General features: G+C 39.8%; 1 long non-coding RNA gene across 2 annotated transcripts in view; it reads right to left on the bottom strand.

Annotated features, from left to right (window-relative positions):
- Positions 1–23,543, bottom strand: part of LOC104143331 (uncharacterized) — a 76,740-nt gene that overhangs the window by 38,136 nt on the left and 15,061 nt on the right. The window contains exons 2-3 of one of the 2 annotated variants that reach the window (XR_011142787.1): positions 22,735–22,794; positions 15,957–18,354 (exon numbers count right to left, since the gene is read on the bottom strand). This is a non-coding gene — a long non-coding RNA (uncharacterized lncRNA). Of the gene's footprint in view, positions 1–15,956; positions 18,355–22,734; positions 22,795–23,543 lie in introns of those variants that run through there. The other variant, XR_693892.2, reaches the window with a different exon arrangement.

Raw genomic sequence — 23,543 nt, 5'->3', positions numbered from 1 at the left:
CGGAAGGCCAGATCCTCACCTGATGATACTTATATAGTTCCAGTAACTTTAATGGAACCAGAGCCAGCGTAAACCAGGGGTATTCTGGCCTTAGATTAAATTCATTACACAGCTGAAGGGCCAGGCCAAGCATCCATTCTGATTTGACTTACAAGCTATTTAATTATAATGCTGTAAGGTATTCTGAAGTTCACCGTTGCAGAAGAGGTGACAAATATGCATTAAAAAATAGACTTAAAGATCATATATAATTAAAACTAGATATGTAAATCCCTTGGATTCTTTAGAAACAACACACATTGGAATTGATGAAATCCCATCATTTTTAAGATTATAATTTAGCAATGACTTAAAAAGAAAAGTAACATGTTTAGATCTTTATTATATTTAATTGTTTCAAGCTTTCAAGATATTGTGTGGATGTCATGGAGCATTAGAATAAAATCAGTTCAAAGCTCATGCATAAATGCGCTAGAAATTTTTTGTTTGTTATAATTCCTAGCCTTTCATATTAATTGTAATCAGCAGAGAATGCAGGCTCTAGATGTCTTGCTAATGAAAAATATAAATATAGCAACAGTATTTTCATTCTATTTATTTATTTATTTCAGATTGAATGTACTCTATGCAAAGTATATTTCCAAAAAGAAAAAGAATGAGAGGAGCTAGTCAGTGTCTGTGCACTATACAAATGCATGTGTTCAGAAAGTATGTTAATTGTACTGAAGGATAATGCATAAAAATGTTTTCTGTCGCTTTGCCCTATGGATTTTTTTATGGCTCCGTGCTCCGTGCTTCAGATACTTACATAAGCATTCTGAAATCAATTCTCGAATCCAGGTATAAATGGCATGATTTAAACATTAATTCCTTGTTTTATAGAGTCAATCATGACAAGTAATATCTATAAAAAAAGGTCAGCCTGAGCTCTTCAAAATAAAATACTGCTATACCTATACAGAAGTATAGGTAAAATTTTATGTGTATAAATGCACAGCATGAGTTTAGACAAGAAACAGGGGCAAATACGAGGCACATGTGAGGCACAGAAAAGGATCTATCCAGAGTTCTCTACAATACCTATTCTTTTGGGATAGTGTATATCCATTACAGCTGAAACATGATTAGTGATTTCTGACTCTATCAAAGGTCATGAAGGCCTGGAATCTCATCTTACCTCCTTCTGTAACGCTAATGGATCCACAGGTTACAATACCGCAGATAAAACCCGGTGAGAGATTGAGACAGGAAGCCCTCAGGGCTCTGTGAGCAGAAGGTGCCCAGACTCCCAGCTAAGGAACATCTTCTCAGAGTCGAAGGTAGGTGGGCCAGGCCAAACTATCCACTACTAGTGCCACAGTCATTCGCCTGCTACAGAAGCCAGAATCATCAAATCAGCAATACATCAAGAAGCCTGTTTAGCAATTACAGAGTGCTTTGTGCCACCATCTGACACTATTCCATAGCAATACAGCACAGTAAGAAGAGTTAAAAACACAAGCTCTTTTTTTTTCTTTTTAATATGGTTCAGTTACTTTTACAAATATCTAAACAGTTAAATAACTGCTGAAGAAAAATACATGCTTAACCATATTCAACCATTACCTTTTCAAGAGGCTTTTCCTTTTACTGATAGTGAATCAGAAATAAAAATATTGTAGCTGTTACAAAGAAGTCAAGGAGAAAGAGGACAACTGGGAGCATTAAAAGCAGGCACGTGTTTTTATTTTCATTTCGATTTTGCTACCCTTCAAACTAAGACATGACCTCAATAAATTCTTTCCTTCAACAATGATTTTCCATTTATACTAAAAGAATTCAGGGTTTCTATCAAGCTCAAACAAAATGCTAAAATAATTCTTTAAGCAACATATAAAAAATTCATTATCTTGTAAAGGCCAAACAAGTTTGAATGCCAGCAAAATAATGCACTGGATCTCTCTGATGGTCATCATCATTGCTGAGTAGCATGGATTTTGCACAGATGGTACTTATTGCCAGCAAAATACCAGAAGGGACTGGCTGGCATTCAGTCTTAGTAGACTGAGCCATGCATTGAAAGTACTGCGTGGGTCTATTGAGACTGAGAAGATATTAAGTCAAAGAACCACATTAAAGTACTCACTTGCCACTAGACTCTGCCGTTGACTCTGTTATAACAAATACAGAGCCATATGGTGACAGCTGGTGTCAATTCTTATCACCTGATGTAAGGAACCGCAGCCAAGACATCAGATGATGTCCACTCACTTATTTTCAAATAAGTTTGCAAACAGTTCATCAGCAGGAAAGATGAGAGACTATTGAACAGATTTGGTATACAGACTCCCATTCTTTGAATAGGATCTGCTCAAGATGTAGAAGCAGTGTTTGCTGATTGCTTCCATAGCAAACTACAGAAAGTTTTTTTTAAATAAGGACTGTGGACATCCTACCACCAGGGTAGGCCAAAGAAGAAGGAGGGGAAGCCCAGTGTCTCTGACGCCTCAAAGAACTGGAGGAAAGAACATTTACCCTCTCTACCAACCCACAGACGCACTGGATTTCACTGGATTTCTAACATAGCTAATACTGAAAGAATCTTTCTGAATCTTTTTTTTTTTTTTTTCCTTTTCTGGATCATCTCTGGATGGAGTGACCTGGAGATGTATTTAATGGCTATACTTTTCTGTTCCTTGTGTAGCCCTTAGTTGCAACATTTCACACAGAAGCCTACAATACTGAATATGAGCATGAAGTAGAGCAACAAAAATATTCTGCTTGAGAGCAGCCAATTAAACATATAACCCTTTCCCATGGAGAGAAGTGGGTAAGGAAAATCCTAAATGGAAATCGTATAACATATTTTTGTATTATTTGATTTAACAAAATGTAACCTTCACAGTTTCCTAAGTGAGTGCTCAGAAAGCTGGGTGCGTAGCTCTAGAACAGACCGTGTCCTAGAGAAACTGCTGAGCACAGCTTTTATATTGCTGTATTAATGCAATTTATTTACTGTGAAATGTTCATATTATTGAGTCCTATTTTTCTACCAGCTGGTCATACTACGAAAAGCAAACCATTTAGCTTAAATAAATAAAACAATACCACTGTGTTGGTAAGTCAGAAGGTAGCCTATTTTATATAATGAAAATGCATATATGAACACAATGGTTATTTCATGGATAAATGGAACTTACAGAAATGCTTTCCCTGCTTTTGCTCATATAATCTTAAGGTCACATACTAATCCATCCTTAGTTTACCAAATACTACACATTTTATTGCACGGCTTTTATGGCAGAATTGAATTTCAAAAACCCGTATGAACATTTCTTTTCTGATCTAGTAGTGTGGTGACCAGAGGTTATGGCATCAAATTTACAAAGGTCTCTGAAAGTCATTTCATAGGTATATCCTCTTTGTTGAAGATTACTTGAGCTAATAGCTGTTTTCCTGTGGTTCTCTTCTTATGTTGAAGGGTATTTTCAGAACAGAATACTTTGTAGGCAGCCCTCGGCACTCCAAACAAGTAGCTGATGACTATACTACTTACACAGTGAGTCCTCTGTCTCTTTTTGCACTCATTTCAAGGTTCAGGAATGATATTAATTAAGATTAAGAATGAATATATAACCAAGAAAACAGAAGATGACTCTTGACCTTTCAGTAAACATTTTTGTTGCCATCATTTTTTTTTTATATTCAAAAAGATTGGTGAACAGTCTTTTTTCCTTCCTTTTTCTCTGCACACAATAAAGCCTGCAAGTGAAGTTTAGGAGGAGATGAGGGAGTGCACAGTGGATGGGCCTGGGAGAGCATTAGATTGGGAGGATTGCAAAGTCAAAGGTAGGTTGATAGGTCACTTAGTATTTGGGGAAAGGAGCTGAGGCTCTGAGCTGGGCAGATTTTTAGACCGGGAAGCAGTACTGATACTATGTCCTTAATGGTTATCATAGCAATCCCACTTTAATAATTATAATATGGATGCTGGCCTGGAAAAAAGGAAACCATGCACGGAACTTTGTCGCCCTCCTTCCCTGCCATGCTTGGCTTTGTAGCTTTCAGAAGTATGGCAGACCAGCCTGAACAAGCTACTACATTTCTTGGCAGCTACATTGTCTTTACTTTCCTAAGACTATTGAATCTGTGAAGCTTTTGAGGATCACCTTCCACATTACATCTGTTTTCTTCAGAAAATAAATTCTCATTTCAGCTTGGCTTGTGCTATGTAAGTATACAAATTAAGATGTTTTTCTGATTGGAAGGGCACACAGAGATTGTTTCAGGCTATTAATACTATGCTTGTGTGGAATAAAGAGATATAACCAAGATTTTACTTTGCAAAGCTCAAAAGTGATAATGCACACACTCAAGGAGCACAATTTTTCCAACACAGCCTAACTTCATTACCACTTAATCATGTAAATAATAATACTTTATTTATAATCTTAGTGAAATTTACAAGGATTTCTCCTAAAAGATGTAAAGTCAGGATTCAGTTGCTCTATTAAGGCCACAGTCTTTGAAAATTATCTGACAAGCTACACTAAAACAATCTCAAAGATCTTGATTAGGATTAGATCTTGATTAGGCAAAAGATTGTAGCTTCAATCCAGAATTAATGCTGAAATTGAAGAGGAGAGTCCAGACTAGCTTTTAATTTAGGAATTTTATGCTCCCATCCTGAATAGATTTGAATCCGAATTTCATTTTTTCTTCCAGTGCTCAAGAAGTGAGGTAAAAAAAGTCTGTGCTGACTTCTGTGTTGCTGAACTAGCTCAGCATCCCTTTGGCCCAAGAACAGTTGTATACGCCTGAATGGATCATGCCTGTAAGACTATTAATTTTATATTCTGTTTCTTCTCTAGGGTGTTCTATAAAGGTATTTCTATAATTCAGTGTGGTAGAACCAACAGTGTTAGAAGGCACGTCTCCTTTTATGCTTGTTAAATAATCCTCTCCCAAGCTGGAGGTAAAAAGGTCCTTATTTCCAAGAGGTAAGGGTAGGAGATAGTCCTGTCACATGGGTCATTTTTAGCTGTCTGTGTGGAATTTTCATTACAAAGCCAGGTCCTCCACAGAGCAAAGGAAACTCCAGAGACGGCCGGCCTCTACAGCATTCTCCACTGCCCACTGAGTTCCTCAGCCTTTCAATATTTCAGGCAGTACCTCTGATTCAGAGTGAAAATGGACAAAGGAAAATGTGGAGTAAGTTTTTTGTGAAGGGAGGGGAGGAGAAGAGCTCTAGATGAGGTTTATCGGGGTATGGCATATCCTTCTGGTGGAAAGTTGTGGCAAATTAACCTGAATATAGTACTCAACTATGAGGCAGAAAGGAATTCTGCAGAGTTATGGCAGTAAGCAAAGTGGTCCACAGGTCTTTTTCATCTGGACAGTTCGGGAATGAGTCTGTGATTGGTTGCTTTCCAAGCACAGTCTGTAGTTGGTAAGCAAAGAGGGTAAAAAAACAGTCAATATTTGTTTTTTAAAATGTTCTCTATATTTTGTACCCTAGCCACTAGGTCGTCCTTCTTGTATGCGTTATTACATAAGCTGAGCTGCTTACTCTATAGCATTCTGGAAGCAAGTTTAACTGTAAGATAAAAGGAACAGCAGCTTGGAGGTGGCGGAGAAGTAAGGGGCAAAATCAGACAGGAGGAGGAAAAAGAAGGCAGCACTAAGTAGTTCATCTCATCACTCCCCTTGCGAGCATATGAGCAGTCAGCTCAAGAGAACATTTCTTTCTAGCTGTGTTCAATCTGCTGCAGTTTTAAATGTCTCAAGCGATAGGGAATATTTTCTCACTACTTACTGGGAAGTTAGAATGTGTCAATGCAAACTAATAAATATCTGGTTTGACTGTGACATTTACAAGTTGCCTGCTCCTCTGCGCTCAGTGCTCAACTTAACAACTCCCATGCTGAAGTCAGTTTCTTAATTATCTTGTCTTCCCCTCAAAGGTTTGCCAGGAAACCTTCTGATGATATCCCGCACAGATGTGCTATACCAGTGAAGCACAGTTTTGACTTTGACAAGCTTTCTGGGTTACTGAAGACAGCTCGCGTGGTATGTGGAAATGACTCAGCACTTGCTTTGATGCTTGTTCTTCCCGCCCCCCCAAAAGATTTTCCTTAAAATATGTTTCCTCGAGGGGTTATTCAAGTTTCTCATCATACATTCAACGGAAAGAAAGAACAAAAATCTTCCCCCTAACAGTTTTCTGTAATATTGAAGGCAGTTTGAGGAAAAAAAGCCAGTATCTAGGACAGGCTAGAGTATAAATTAACGTGGGAAGGACAAAAGGAAGCTCAACCCAGTGTATTGAATCCAGAATGTGTTCATAATGAAATAGTCAAAACCTTCTTCCTTCTTAAACAGACCTGTGCTCTTTTCCCTTCTTCATAGATTTCCCACGGAAAAAATTTATTAGCAGTCATGAGGCAAGGAGAAAACAGACCAGAAGATCTTATTTGCCATGTGATCTCATATATTTTTCTCTCTCCTTCATGAAAAAATACGGAGAAGAAATCGTTATAAATTTTAGGCTGTGGACTGACACCTCATGTATAAGAAAACATTAATTATAATTTCTTCCAAAGTAAATCCTTATGATCTCATCAAATTATGATATTAAAAATCAAGATGTGAGAATCTCAAATACACAAAATGTAAATTAAATCTCATAAAACTAGCCTGAATAAAGTCTGCATTAAACCTGTTCTGTGGATGATTCTACAGACACTTTGAAATTTTTTTTCTTCTTCATATCTACCATCACCTATACTGCTGCAATAATAAAATCATCAAGCCCTCCATCTTATTTGCTGTAACCATGGCAGAGAGATTAGGAAGGAAACTTTGCAACAAAAATATTCTGTGATTTTATTAAAATATTTTACTCCTGAGCAGCCCAGGGAAGAACAAACCTTACTAAGTTCTTTGGCAAAATAATTGCCCAGTGGATAAGAGAAGCAGAGAGGGAATCTGTTTTTACCCTCGTAAAGCTACATGGCTTTACATCCACATAAGCAATCTAAGGAAATATGTACTATGTATTATGCTGTACAAATCAGCATAATATGGCTACCAAATTGGCTGAAATATACTTTCCTAAGAGATATTATTACTTTGCTCTCAAGCAGGAAAGTATTTCAGACAGAGGTCTGTCAACACTTTCATTAACTTAAACGATGGAAGACTGTATTCCTGCAAAATTTGTGGTGCACATTAAACTATCAAGGGAAACAACGTTCTTGAAGCCAGAATTAAGTTTCAAAATGATCCTGATAAACTGGAAAGATGATCTGTATTCAACGAGGTGACATTCAAAGTGGGCAAATGGCAATGTACCATATAAAATGAGAGTTATCTGGCCAGGCAGAAGTATCACAAGGGAGGACCTGAGCTGTCAATAGTACAGTGCAGTTGCAGAAGTGAAAATCTCATCAGGCTATATGATAGCAGCAGTGTCATATTTGAAATATACGAAACAGGAGTTAAGAAGCATCAAGAATGATAAGAGTTTTAACAAACATCTCAGAGTAAAGACAGAACAAATTGAAGCTTTTTAATTTTTAAAAGAGACAAGAGACAGAAACAGAGAGGTAGAGAGAGGGAGAGATGGAGACAGAGCCAGGCAGACAGCCTGGTGTAGCTGGGGGAAGCATGAGGATAGCCTTCCAGCACAGTAAGGTTGTTAAAATCAATGTTTTCTATGTTACACCATTTGCACAGGAGGAAAGACAAGGAGAAATAGCTGTAATTTTCAAAAAGTGTAAGGCCGGAAATCAGCAAACAGTTCCAACTCTAAAGTTAGTCAAGGACTGTAATTTTGGTGGCTTATTGAATCCAGAAACAGAGGGAACTTACGTATGAGTGACGGGTTAGAGGCAGGAACGTGTGGCAATGACAGGGCCGATCACCGGTGTCCAGATCAGACAGGACAGCGTGCTCTGTAAGCGCTGGCCTTCGATACTGGGGTACTCTTTGCACTAATGCAACAGGGACGATGATTGCTGTTGTCTCCAGTACAGCGATGAGAAGCCTGGATATCCAGTTCCGCAACTGCTAGGACTGCTTTGCACTGTGGAGCCGAGGAAAGGGGTTTGGCTCTTCCAGCTCCCACTCACCTTCACACTGGTACCTCTAGGACTCCCAAGGTGATACTGTGCTAGGAAGATGAACAACGTCAGTGCTTGTACAGAGCAGCAGATGAGAGAAGCCAATGGAGGTCTGGATGCCTCGAGAGCCCACCTCCCCACTGTTCACCAAGAACATACACACAGGGTGTAGTTTCTTTAATTTGAGGTAAATACAAGGCTAAACCAACAGCAGTCCAAGCATACTGCATCCTTTCTCAATACAAGGTGATCAGACTAACTCTTTTCTTGAGGCCTTTCCGATGATTCTATGACTAGGAAGACTAGGGAAAACGTGGGCCCGCTGCTGAATGGGGCGGGTGCCCTGGTGACAAAGGATACAGAGAAGGCAGAGTTATTGAATGCCTTCTTTGCTTCCGTCTTCACTGCTAAGGCCAGTCCAGAGGAATTCCAGACCTTGGAGAAAAGAGAGGAAGGCTGGAGAAAGGAAGACTCTCCCTTGGTGGAGGAGGATCAGGTTAGAGATCTTTTGTCCAAACTTGACATCCACAAATCCATGGGCCCCGATGGGATGCACCCACGAGTGCTGAGGGAGCTGGCGGATGTTATCGCTAGGCCACTCTCCATCATCTTTGAAAGGTCCTGGAGATCAGGAGAGGTGCCTGAGGACTGGAAGAAAGCCAATGTCACGCCAGTCTTCAAAAAGGGCAAGAAGGAGGAGCCAGGAAACTACAGGCCTGTCAGCCTCACCTCCATCCCGGGAAAGGTGATGGAACAGCTCCTCCTGAAGGTCATCACTAAGCATCTGGAGGACAAGAAGGTGATCAGGAGTAGTCAGCATGGATTCACCAAAGGGAAATCATGCTTGACCAATCTGATAGCCTTCTATGACGGAATGACTGGCTGGGTAGATGAGGGCAGAGCAGTGGATGTTGTCTTTCTGGACTTCAGCAAGGCTTTTGACACTGTCTCCCATCACATCCTCCTAGGTAAGCTCAGGAAGTGTGGGCTAGATGAGTGGACGGTGAGGTGGCTTGAGAACTGGCTGGATGGCCGAGCTCAGAGGGTTGTGGTGAATGGCGCAGAGTCAAGTTGGAGGCCTGTGGCTAGTGGTGTCCCCCAGGGGTCAGTCCTGGGCCCAGTCTTGTTCAATATATTCATCAATGACCTGGAGGAAGGGACAGAGTGCACCCTCAGCAAGTTTGCTGATGATACTAAACTGGGGGGAGAGGCTAACACACCAGAAGACTGTGCTGCCATTCAGGGGGACCTGGACAGGCTGGAGAGCTGGGCGGAGAGGAACCTCCTGAAATTCAACATACGCAAGTGCAAGGTCCTGCACCTAGGCAGGAATAATCCCATGCACCAGTACAGGCTGGGGACTGACCTGTTGGAAAGTAGCTCTGCCGAGAAGGACCTGGGAGTGCTGGTGGACAACAAGTTAAACATGAGCCAGCAGTGTGCCCTTGTGGCCAAGAAGGCCAATGGGATCCTAGGGTGCATTAGGCAGAGTGTTGCCAGCAGGTCGAGGGAGGTGATCCTGCCCCTCTATTCAGCCCTGGTGAGGCCTCACCTGGAGTACTGTGTCCAGTTCTGGGCTCCCCAGGACAAGAGAGACATGGCACTCCTGGAGGGAGTCCAGCGGAGGGCTACCAAGATGATTAGAGGGCTGGAGCATCTCTCCTATGGGGAAAGACTGCAAGAGCTGGGCCTGTTCAGCCTGGAGAAGAGAAGATTGAGAGGGGATCTCATCAACGTGTACAAGTATCTGAAGGGGGAGTGTCAAGAGGATGAGGCCAGCCTCTTCTCCGTGGTGCCCAGCAACAGGACAAGAGGCAACGGGCAGAAACTGAACCACAGGAAGTTCCACCTGAACCTGAGAAAACACTTCTTCACTGTGAGGGTGACAGAGCATTGGACCAGGTTGCCCAGAGAGGTGGTGGAGTCTTCTTCCCTGGAGATATTCAAAAGCCGTCTGGATGTGATCCTGGGCAATATGCTCTAGGTGACCCTGCTTGAACAGGGAGGTTGGACTAGATGATCTCCAGAGGTCCCTTCCAACCTAAACGATTCTGTGATTCTGTGATTCTGTGACTACATACAAGATTAAAGCATATGCAGGGCATAGCTGCAGGTGGCAGGGGCCCATAACTTTAGGTGAAAACAGTAAATGTAATCATCCTGATTAGAGCTAACAGACATTTCTAAGGGACAGTGGTACCTGAGATGTTAAAAGTATATGACCATGCATGCTTTTATCCACACTCCAATGAAGTATCTAAAGATGGAACTAAGGACAGCTCTCTGCTTAGGCCCCATCCCAAAGAGAATGAAGATTGTAAAGTGTTTATTTTGTTTAGAAGGTACTTAAAAAGGCTTTTAAAAACAAGCAGCAGCGGCAAATGCAAGATAAAAATGTAATCCTGTCTGTGTTCAAGACACATTTCTGTACCACTTTTTGCTTGTGAAAAACACCCTGGCGCAGAGAGACAGGGATGCTAAAGAGTGGAATCATCATGAATCATACATTATTCTCCACTTCAAATGTCCAAAACTTATCTACATTACTCAGTATGACTCTTGCCATAATAATCAAAGAAAGCCTGCTATTCTTTCTTTTTCAAGAATCAGGCTAAAAAACCGCTCATTTCATTACTGCTAAGGACAAGACAAAAGACTTATGATAGCATCCAACCTCCTACTACGATAAGCTCCACACAATTCTCTCCAGTCATTCTTTCCCACACTTCTGCCACACAATATAGGCTGAGAGATTTAGATGCTGAATCTCATGTAATGCTGCTAACCACAATAACAAAGTAACTCCGCTGGCATATTTTAAAGCATTTGCAGTCACAGTTCATAAAACTAGGCGGTCCATACTAGGGTTTAAAAAAATGTTTGAGCTAACGTTACAACTTTTTCCTTCTTTTTTGAAAAAAATGTTCTATTTTGCATATCTAAAGGTGGGATTGACTCTAGACCCAAAGCCTGTAGCCCCAATGGTGAAAATGAGAACAGTATCCATCTTTAGATCTAAGCCAATTAAAGAGCATAATTCCTACAGGGGCTAGTAGTAATTAGTTACTTAGTGTGGATTTAAGAACATTAGGTACATAGTTTTCCTAATGGTCATAACCAATGAGCACTAAGAGAGGGAAGAATTCAAAGAATACAAATTGAATATATCTCAGTTTTAATGAAAATTATGATGTTGATTACTTGACTGCCATTCATGTGGAAATTTCCTTAGATTTTTGGTAGAATTTTTGAAAATCTTCTCCTGAGTGTCTTGGTGTGACTGATACACCAAATACAATGACTGATTGGACTGAGCAAGTTCATGGTCCTAGTTAATTCATCTTTTAAAAAACACATCATCTAAATATGAGGTGAGTATTCTTTGCAATGGTGATTTTGCCCAACTGCAATTCCAAGCAAGTGGCATGCTCTTGAATGTTAAAAAAAAAAGAAGTAAGACTGGGAAGGTCTTGTCCAGAAGAAGGAAAATGGTTAATAGAAGAGAGAAAACTAGGGCGTAAGTCTGGCTATGATCACAGATTTTAGCCTAGGGAAATAAAATAATGGGATGTTATGGGGAAAGGTCAAAGAATGAATGACTAAATGGCAAAAAAGAGTAAAAGCATAGGATACATTCACAGCTGCCATCTGAAATACACTTTCTTGCTTTTTCTGCTGAGGAAAAGGCTATTCTTAACCAGAAATTAAACTGCTATCATTCATATACCTCTTGCATTGAGAGAGTTCCAAGCAGTATTTATGCTGTACATCTTGATATTTTATGCTATGTGCGTTACATTGTTGCTAAAGCTCATAACTGGAGAGCTGCCAAATGCACTAAAATATGAGGTATTTGGTATACTACCTAGGTGCCTTCTGTGGATCCTTCCGCAAATTAAGGGTTTGTGTGTTATTTAAGTGCCTGTTCCCAGTCCTTGGTGCAGCCTGGAGAGTGCTGCTGATGCCAGCTACTTAAGAGGTAGCGATGAGAGCTCCTGAAATGAGTTTCTGCCCAGTTTGGTTGTAGATGAAAATATTCTGCAGATTGTGTTCTAGAAATCTGTTAAAGAACTTGAAATCCCTCTCCCGAGTATTTCTTGCTTGCATTTATGTCCCAGCACTGGCTGAACTCCCTCCGCTTGTACAGGCTCTGAGCAAGGGCTCACGCTCTTGCCTTGTCTCAGCCTTCCCTGCCCAGCGCTTCAGCTCCTCTGCCTTGTAAAGCCCTCTCCCACAGCACCCTCTCCATGTCCAAAAACCACAGCACTCCTACAGAGTTTCCAGATTGAACTGAAACAGGGTATTTCAAAAGAATTGAACAAGGTGCAGTTAGATGCATCTTTACCAGCCGCTAGCGAGATCCATAACTGGTAAGAGACTTTTGATGAAAAGGTGGTTCTTTGTTTATATTTTAGGCTGGTATGTCTAAGAGGTCCTGGACTAGAGGCCTGGTAGTCATTCCACAGGAAGGGACAGACTGAACAAACTAACAACCATTTCCAAACAACAGAATTACCAGACCTCTGGAAATCAGTAACACAGAACAGAGCGTTCACCATCCTGATGCAGTGCCTTCAATCTCAAGCTCCTGTGAGGCGAGGTTGCATTTTCTAAACAGTTAAAACAATGCTGTGAACTCCCAGTAGGCACCAAAGGCTAAACAAAGGATCCTGCATGCTGCCCAGTCTGCATCTGCATGGCCCCCCAGCAACCAAAAAAGGCAGAAGAACATCACTGAAGCATCGGTCTTTCCTAGGTGGATGACTGTGGAGTTGGGCTGATTGTAATAGATTACAGCCGGCTATAATAGGTTTCTTCATAGCAGTATTTGTGGATGAAGTAAGCTTTAGAAAGCAAAGTAGGTGTTTTTAACAAAACCAATAATACTTCCAAAAATAAATTTGCTTCTCTTCACAAACAGTTTTGGGAACAATGTAACTACTTCTTCTTGGAAGCTTCCCCATTTTGGTCAAGTTTCTTTCTCCTGGCAGGAGTTTTTGAGCAAGATCCAGTCTCATCTCAAAGCTTTTCCCGCAGAAAATATGCCACTTAGTTCTGTTAATGATTCTAATTAAGTCAGAAGCTGTAGAAAGAAAATGGAGCCAAAGACAACTGAAAATTCTTTTCACACCACCTAGTGAAAAAAAAGATCCAGTGTTAAACTAGAGAAAGCAACAAGGCAACCGATGTGTCAGAGATGCTTACTGTTACAAAAACCCCTGTAGCCATAAAAGTTCGCAGTGCATGTACAGCAACAGCTCCTGCACAGTACGTAAGGCAAAGAAAACGAGAATTTTTTTCTGAATACATCACCCTCAGTACTGGCAACGAGACTGTTCATACCTAACCTAAAGCAAACAGAATTATATTTGCTTTAATGCATATTCACTCACTATGAATTGTCAAATCCACCCTCTTGAAACTCCTAAGTTCTGTCTACCATTTCCACCTCCTTCCTGTGGAAGGATGGGGCCTACCTGCTCCTAACCTTTTCAAGTGATATATGTGAGATATTAACTGATACATTAAGAGATCAATTGACTCCTCTGTTTTTTCTTTTTCTTTTTCTTTTTTGCATCTCCTTCCCCCACTCTTGTGTTTTGAAGCATATGTCAATGCCACCCCGAGTTTAAAAGGCATCTCATTGAGGAGGGAATATTAGTAAGTAATATGAAGTTAGGTATTTAAGCATAATATCATACAATAACACTGTAGTACCTGAAGCAGTATTCGCTGTTCCTTAGGATTAACTACAGATTATTTAAAGTTTAAATAGACTGAAATATTAATTATTCATTTAACTGAGTTTCCATTTATGGCTATGTTTAAAATTACATAGAGGAAGAAAGTGCAAGAGGAATCATCCATTTCTACCTTGCCTGTGGGCTAGCAGTAAATTCAGTTTATCAGTGATGTATTAAAATTAATACAAAATAAACCAGCACATTCACCAGGAGAACATTTATTCTCCCCACTGAAGCTCAAAGAAACCAGAGAATAAGGAAAAAAAGAAAGAAAACCGTGGTATTACATCTCAGATGTGAGGCAATAAATTATAAGATTTTTTGTCTCTTCCCAAGGTAGAAACTCAAAGTAAATAAATAAATAATAAGGACAAAAATCTGACACAGACTGCCACTTCTTTCCACATTCACTCAACCAAATCATCCCTCATGCTTTGATCAATTTTAAGAGCGAACTGGTCTTCTTTCTAACCAAAAGCTCTAAGGAGGGCCACCTATAGAGCAGGGAATGTAAGACTGTTTTGCACTTCCCTCTGCGGGTTGGTACCCAAACATTCTTGCTTCAAGCAATGACGGAGCGGAGAGAGCCAGTTCACGGAAATAATTACACAATGTTGCAGCTAGCCTCTCTTTCAGTGCTAGTTTAACCTGTACCCTACAGGATTCCTGTTTATTTAAGACCTCTGAGTCTCTAGATTACTCACTTCAGCAGGAATTACAGACACTTAGGAAGAGGAGGAACACAAAACCCCAACCTCGGGAGCCAACATTATCTGCCAGTCAACCCAGCCTTGCCCAGATCTTCTGGCCTAAAGAATCAGTGCAGGACCACCTAGCACGGAAACTAATGCTGAGGAAATATAACCTCTTCCTCAAAGTATTACAGGGCCACGTTCTCTAGGAGTCTTTATACCCATTGAACCAGGGCAGTGTTGCCCCCTGACTTACCTACTCCTCTCAGATAAGAAGTCAGGAAATTTGGAAAGCACTGCTAGGGCTCCTTTGAAAGGACGTACCCAGCAAGCTGCTGGTCTTTCTTTTCACTTTATAGTCAAAGTTCTATCGTACACCACTGTGCAGCTCTAGTCAGGTCCGTTCACCTCTCTGTTTATGGACTCTTTGCATATTTAGAATTTATTTCAAAGCTTTTTTTAGATTAAGAACATTCATTCCTATGTGCTTGTATAGATATAATGTGGCCCTGATTTCAGTTGAGTTTACTGGAGTATGAAGAAATAACTAGAGAAGTGCCTCATTTCAGAGAGCCAGATAAAGGCTGGAATCAGTAATAAAGCCACTAATTCTTATTACTGCCAATACATATTTCTTAATTATTTCTTCCTTTAAGACATCATCAAAATTATCTCCTATTGTACCACATAAAAGAAATCTAGCAAATAGCCTCAGCCCTTTACAACCGGGAGAAGCGTGTAGTATAAAAAACAGAAGTGACACATGTTGAGACAAAGAATTGAATTCAATTGATTAATCCTGTCACAGCACTATGACATGATTCCACGTTCAGAGATTATTTAACCTTCTGAAATATTTTTTTAGAGAGTGTATTATGAGCATATTCACAATTGGCCGCAGATAACGACATGGACTTGGAGGTTTTAAAGGGTAATTTAATGAGTCTTATACAAAAAAGAAACAGCCAACCGTTATGGACCAAGTCAATACTAACCTGATTTCCCAAAACTCATTTCAAAGTGACTTCCAGGAAACAACTGGTAGCTTTAAAACTCAGAGGCTTAACTATAAATGTGATTTTTCTTTAAGGTCTGCAACTGCTTTTTTTTTTTTTTTGGTTTACTACCATTTTCTTTAAATAAAATATTATGCATTGGATGAAATTGTTGTATTTCAGCTTAAATCCTCACTTTTTAAGATGCATCATTATATTTGGTAACACTATTACCACCTCATAGTGACTAGAAATATAAACAAATTTCATTTTGTTACGAGAAAAATAAACACAAGGCATAAGTTTCATCTGCCTGCCTGCCTACCAGATGGAGAAAAGCACAGGGCCAAGTTACTGATAGAGTAACTGTTTAATCACATCAGTTTGCTGTTGACTTACACATAAATACAAACATGCCCACTTGCACTTTTGGGAACTTACCAAGTTTTCTCCCTGCATCCTAAAATGCATGGAAATTAATTCTTTATTCACAGTTTAGGTAGACAAATGATATAGGACACATGTGACAATGCAGAAATAACATCTTCATCACTAATGGCTTTTATGGATACCTGTATCAGAAATGTACTTTGGAGCTAAACTGCTCCCTTTCATAAGCTCAGTCCACCTCCGACTGATTCTAAAAGTTTCATCTACGAATTTCTGATGAACTGGACAAGGTCTATCAGGGTATACGGGATCTTCAAGTGCAGCAGGGTCTATGAGGGAGTACTGCCAGGTCATTTCTCAAGCAAGTAGCTCCACGGCGTGCTGCCTTGACTCCTCAGAGGCAGTTTCCTACCCCAGCCGCCGAAAAGATTCTTGAGTGCTCCAAAGTGTTATTTCATAAATAATTCATAATTTCACAGATAACACTGCTCACTTCAACAAGAAGTTTACTCAGGTCTCCGCTACAATCAATGGATATTTCAACACTGCCTTCACAGCATAACGATTTGGTCAATGCCAATAGGCATATCAGATTTTTGCTTGTTTTTGGACACTTTTTTCTGTTTAAATCAATTAAATCATTCTGTGGGGTAAAAGGATACTCAGAGGAGCACAGAATGGCAGGAGTTTGTTTCCTCAGAATATCTGAGGTTGGCTGTGGAGTGGGGAGGGGGCACAGCTGCTGTAGCACTGCTCACTTATTGAAATATTGCCTGAGAAAAAAGCAAATTCTACCCTACCGAAGAAGCAGTGTGACTTTCTCTCTCGTTGCTTGTGCCACAGCGTTCTCATCGGTATGATATTCGTACGGTCTGCAAAATCAGATAAATTAGGCTTAGGGGAATATTAGAAACAAGAGGAGGAGAGAGACGTGTTGGAGGGAAGCAAAGAAAAAAAATATTGCATGAATGCTGATATCTGCCTACCATTACGTGTGTCCAAAAATATTCTGCAGATTTTAAAATTCCACAGTTTGCTTGTGAATTTTCTCTAGCCCTCCCCTTTTCTTTCCTATTCTTGGGGGGGATAAAAGGAGAGAAAAGTGAGAGGTAGTAGAGAGAGCAGGGAAGAAAGGAGATAAAGCTTCAGTGATCCCTTAAAGATCTTATTAATACAGCAGGAAGATTGTTATAAACTCTACATATACTTTTAACTCCAGCAAAAAAAATGATTGAGAGTTTTCTAAATACTTATAAGGTACATTCAGAGAAAAAAAGTACTGCATGGAAATAGCAATATAAATATGATATCAAAAATAAGCTGCAAATTTCAAAGAAAAAAATTACCTTTGGAACTACTTGCCCTAGTACCTGATACTACTTACTCTAGTACCTTGCAGATTTTCTTTCATATAGTCTTTAAATAAGCCCTGGATGGCTTTTTGAAAGAAACACTGTAATTCAGGCAGAAATTAGAGGACTGATACAGCAACAACTGGGTGAGATTCTGTGATCTTTGTTATGCAGACATTGAGACTAGATTATCATAATAGTTGCTTCTGGCCTAAAACATATGAGCTTATGAATCACGGTAATGATACTGCAGCCAAGTCAATTAGCGGCATATATTCAATGAAAAAGAATTAATTATCATACAGTCACCTTCTGCCTTGATACTATGGAATTTTCTGTTGGGCCATTTACCTATGCTTAATTCTTAGAGTTTCTCACCCAAATCACTTCTGTTCTGGTCTCTGGACTGAGAAACCTATAGAAACAAATCCTTTGGGTCTCCTAAATTTTTCACCTTGGTTAATTTTGCTGACAACAAACACAGGGTAGCTAACTAAGCACTTTACACAGACTTTTTTTTCTGCGGATATATGCTACAGATATATGGGATAGGTTACTAGGAGCTATATAAATCTTAGATATTTTTCAGGAGAACACATCAAAGTCTGAAAAGCTAATATGATAAAATGTATATATGTGTGTGCATGTGTGTATCTGAATTTGCAGTATATGTGCATTTGAGAGGATAAAAGATTACACTTGGGTATGAAAATGTTCGCATTTACTTACAAATTGGATTAGGGAAGATTATTATTCTGTTGGGTAGGAGGCAAGCACAATTTAAACACAGTACGCATTCAGATAGCTATGGAGTAGAAAGTAACCAGAGCAAAATAGATCCCTTCCTTTCATAAGCTCAGTCCGCCTCCGACTGATTTGATGAGTTCTGATGAACTGGACAAGGTCTATCAGGGTATACGGGATCTTCAAGTGCAGCAGGGTCTATGAGGGAGTACGGCCAGGTCTGTTTCTCAAGCAAGTAGCTCCACGGCGTGCTGCCTTGACTCCTCAGAGGCAGTTTCTTACCCCAGCCGCCGAAAAGATTCTTGAGTGCTCCAAAGTCTGTGCTTTTGATGAAGCTAAGAAAAGACCATTTATTATGATTTTTGCCAATTACAGCATAACCTTTTTTTTTTTTTAATAGAGCTGTTCTTTCACAGAAGCATGATTTTGGTTCTTTACAGATTTTGCACAAAGCTCCCCACTGCGAACTCGAACAAAGTTAGGAGCAAAGAGGATATGAGAGAGTTCTGGCCTCTCTCAAATTCAAGAAATGGATTTCTAACAGATGACTATTTACAAACATAACCATTAAACAATCTTAGTAACACTTAGGTTTCAGAAATGTCATGAAGAGGTATTCGGGCACACTGTGTTTCAGCACTACAACTGAAGTGAGTCAAATATACTCTGCCTGAGGCTGGTACAGAGATTGAAAACCTACAATATCTGTGGTCCTGATGGCTTATTTTTATTCTCTCTAACTGTGGCCCTTTACCAACCATGGCGCTTACTCAAGACGAGGAAGGGCTGAATAATTGGATTTGCTTGGCAGGTAACCTTTCTAACTCTGCCAATTAATCCAGCAGAAAAAAGTACACTCCACTGATCTTCTGTGAGAAGAAACACCTAAAAGACAGTTCAGAAAGGCATGGACCAGATCCAGAAAATACAGGGCAACTAAAATATGGTTACATACCTAAATCCAAATGTGCAATCCTGAGTCCTTTACTCCCCCTGATAAACTATTGTTTTACTCAGGAAGTGCTTAAAATGCACATATGCCTCTCTGTTTCTCTTTAAAATTCCATAGTCATCTAAAGAATAATTAGTATATTTTATTCCAAAGCTATTTACAGAAGCGGTTCTGGGATCAAAGACTCAATTCACTCTCCCCAGCACTACCGCCAGTGAGTAACAGGTGCAGTATATTTGAGCCTGCTGAGCATGTACTGTACAATTGAAGTGGGCATGTCTGGATTTCCATTAATCTGGCAGCTCAGTGGGAGCTACTGCTGCTGAGGTGCTGGACATTCATAAAAATGGAAAAAGGGGGCTTGTCTGGGAAAACCATGTGATAATCCCAAAAGTGCAAGCTCTGATGGATAGGCCAGTGCGATGCTTAGTCTTGTGCCCTCTGGCCAATTAGTCTTGATTTCTTTTCTGCACAGTGGCCTCTTTGCAACAAGGCTGTCTCCACTTTCCTCCCCTTCTCCTGCTCCCGTGACATCCAAGATTTAGATACTCCTTTGAGAGAGGAAGACATGGATTAAAATCTTTTTAAGCAGCTAAGAATACTGACCTTGGGCTTCAAACATCCTGGAGGAATAGACTAGCCTTTAGATTATCATATAGAAAGGTACAATCCCACCCACAGCGATACTGCGAATGGGGGACTGGCTGGGGTTTTGTGACTGTCTCACATCATCTGGATCACTCGTGTCACCCTAGGCAGTTCTAATCTGGGTGGCTTATTGCTCCTTTAGCTTCCCTGGTAAATCCAATTTTAAGTCAGGGACATGAGGATCGTGAGGACTTTTTTCTTCAGGGAGCCAAGGTTCTTTGCAAGGAAGGTTTCAGAAAGGTAGGAGCTGCAGTGAATAAACCACTTGCTAGCTTGGACCGTTTGAGTCAGATGGGCAAGAAGAGGAATCGTGTTCTGGATTCTTGATCTTCAGCTAGCGTAAATCAGCTTGATTCTATTGGCATCAGAGGAAATGAGCTGATTCAAGCCAGCTATAGTGTAGCATTACATTTCTCCTTGTTTACTTACTGCATCTTAATGACTGCCAGGCACAAAAGTGCCTGACTGGGGACATTAGATACAAGGGCTTTATACTCTTTACGCTTTGTTCAGTTAAAAGACGGAGACAAAGACGGAGACTTTACGATGAGAAACCTAGGCCCCCGAACACTTAGCATTAATAAGGTGCTTTTCCGTTTCTAAGTGTTTTACAAACATTAATTAATTATTCCTTTCAACGACACTCAGTTATTTTCTGTTACAAGAGTGCATGTTTACCAAGTTATCTCCATTTGTTCACAGCACGTTGTTGGCAGCAGGCAGGAGCATAAATTGATCTATAACCACACACTGTAATTTGCAGCACATTTGCTTCACCAAACACCACCAAATACCACCAGCCACAGAAGCAGCTCAGAGGAGTGACCACTCCTTCCTGCATTATAAACACGGTGGTGATTACCTTCCTCGTGAGAGTGACCTGAAATACAAAACCTGCCTGCTGCATAATTCAGCTTATTCCACTGAAATATGTCAAACAGAAATAATCACCCTGATGGACCAAAATAGATATCCAAGTACAGAAATGACACAGAGAATACACAGATTTCTAATAAAACACATGAATGAAGTTGCCACTGGGAGATAGCACACTTTCCTGCAGGCAATAGCTTTCAAACATTCAAAATAATCCTGTTCTGCATCAGGAAGTTATCAATAACTCTCACAAAAAAATGGAGAATGTGCTATTACCAGTCCTAGAATAACCAACAGCCAAGCAGGTAGGAACGTGACCAGGATGCAGGAGCTCGAGGTCCAAATCCTTGCTCTACTCAAGTCAGACTAAGGACTTGAACCGGAATGCCCGGCTTTCTAGAAAAGCAGCCCTAACCACTGAGCTCTTGCTGACTTTCACATCTCTATCCCTCTCTCCCCTGCTGCTTAAATTCCATGATAAAGGGGAGGAATGCTTTCTGGCATTTTTGCAAGTTTTGTCTAAACTGGAATTTCCACTGGAAATTCTGAAATTTTCACTGAGCTGTGACTGACAACAGTGACTATTACTGTAGGCTGGATAATACCTCTACAGTTGAAAACAGTGCCTCGGGAAGTGTTAAGTGATCACATTTTAATTAGAGCTGCTTAGGATTTTTCCAGCTAACAAATTCCTGGCATAAAATGCTGGAAGGCATCAAGTTGACCATAACTTTCAATGGAAATCAAGAACGACTGCCTGCTCAATTTCCTGCTCACTTGCAGGGCAGGAAATTCCCTTTCCACTTGCCCTCCCGGGGGTGATCCCAGGCCCCAGTTAATAAGGGGCTGGCACACAGCAGTTATGAAGCTGAATGCTGCACATACAGTAAATCTGATTTCACTTAGCGTTCAGTGCAGCTTGTTCGACACGCAACTTTCAAGCTTGCTGTTCCTCCCATTAGCTTTACACTATATATAATCTAGCTGAAATCAGTGATGTGGCGTAGTGTCACATACTCAATATGAATATGAAATCTTGCAGGATTGGGAGCTAAATCTTTTAGCATCAGTAATATCACAAACTTTGATACTCCAAGACATGCAATATAATTAATGAGCCTTCTTCAGCCTCGCCTGTACTTAAAATGTTTTGTCTACAGGTAGAGCTGCATGGGCACACACCACAAAGGAAAGGCGCTGTACTGGCAAACGCATCTTATTATAGTTCTCTAAACAGAACAAAATTGTATCGGCAAATAGATTCTTTTGCTTGTATAATTGTATCTCTCCCTAGGCTTTTGTCGACACAGCTATTTTCTCACAGTCCAATTCAAGAAAGCTTTCTAGTGTATGAAAGGCCAGAGATTGGTTGCTGAGTATTATCTTCTACATGGATGTTTACAGTTTCCAGCATCTTCTCTGAAAGAATCTCACTATAAGTAATATACAATTATTTACTGGAATCAGGCACACAAAATTCAGTCTATTTCCAGTCTGAATAGTTTAAACTGTGCTGTGGGATTCTTTGATGGTTTGTCTGGGAAGAAAACAAAACTCCCTCCTGCTGATGCGTTCTAATTCACCTCCATCTCCGTCTGACACAAAGAAACAGGGAGGTAATCATACATACTTCTGCGGTGTGCTCTGCAAATACACTGAGCCTTCATTTGAGAAAATGGCACATTGCACAGTGATGCAAACAAAAGATTTGATATCATATTCATTCCAAACCAAACACAATAGTCATTTATTTCCTGAAGTGTAGAGAAACAATAAAGCCTTTTTATTTAATTAAATATGAACGTCTCTAGCTATAAAAATAAACTGCAATTTTAATCTAAGAATAGAAATTTCAGCTTCTGATATACGGCTATATCCCAACTTTAGACTTAGGAAAGCTGTATGCATCTACAGTTTTTCTGCATGTTAGCATTTTAATGTATTAAACAATTAATTCAACAAGTATCTCTTATTTTAAAGCATACCTATTATTTATTTTTACAGTTGCATATGCAGACATACCAATACATTTTTACACTGATACACTGTAAAATAATTATATGCTAAAAGCACAGTAACTACTGGAATACCATATGTGACATCAAGATAAAAGTACTAGTGTTCCAGATATATGCTAAGTAGTTCCTTGCAATAAATACTTTCAGAGTTATAGAAAGGATACCAGTCAGTAACGTGCAGAAGATATTTTAATACCCTTTTGACATAGGAAAGGACTTACCCAGTTAGCGGTTCATCTCATCTAGGAACCAAACTCCGACATTAGCCAGAACCAGAGACACTGTAAAGGAAGATGCAAAACATGCTTGATAAATATGAAATTAAATGGCTACAATTCAACTGCCTTTCCAATATTCATCATAAAAAAATTGGTTCATGCTGTGAAACATAAGGGAGTTTTATACTTTTCTGATACTAGGATTAAAAAAAATCTCCCAAACTCATTCTGAATAATTCACTTGCGGATGTTCTCATTATTTAAAAAAAACAAAAACAAAAACAAATTTTCTTTTCTGGTTTTAGCCCAAGTTACACTGCTGGCAAAAAAATCTGCAAGCTAATTAAACATATACAAAATGGATTTATTGCTATTAATTTGTCACCTTTGGAATGGACTGAATATTACCTACCACTAGTTGAGAAGTGTAGACAATTAAAAAGGTCTTCACAGTAACAGTTATTGTACAGAAGCACCCAACCTAACAGCAATTTTTGACAATGTAAACCTACGATTTACACATGCCATGAAAAAGGTTCACTTTTTCTAATTTAAAGAAATTCACTTAGTGTAGGACCCAAGGGAGAACTAGCACTAGCCTTTTAGGAATTTATAGAAGAACAGAGTAGGAAAGAGGAAAACATGAAACATGTTCCCTCTTGCATTTCTCAGAATGAGGGCGTTAGATGCGTTTGCAATACGAATAGTTGACGCCGATTGGCACCAAGCCCTGACAAGCTCCCTCTTTAATAAAGTGTGTTTCTCTCAATAGCAAAAATCTAATCAGTGGAACTTGCTTGATTCCTTGTAAA

Source organism: Struthio camelus, chromosome 9 (assembly GCF_040807025.1).
Source record: "Struthio camelus isolate bStrCam1 chromosome 9, bStrCam1.hap1, whole genome shotgun sequence".
NCBI lineage: Eukaryota > Metazoa > Chordata > Aves > Struthioniformes > Struthionidae > Struthio > Struthio camelus.
The sequence above is the reverse complement of the archived record's forward strand: the minus strand, read 5'-3'. Positions and strand labels throughout refer to the sequence as shown.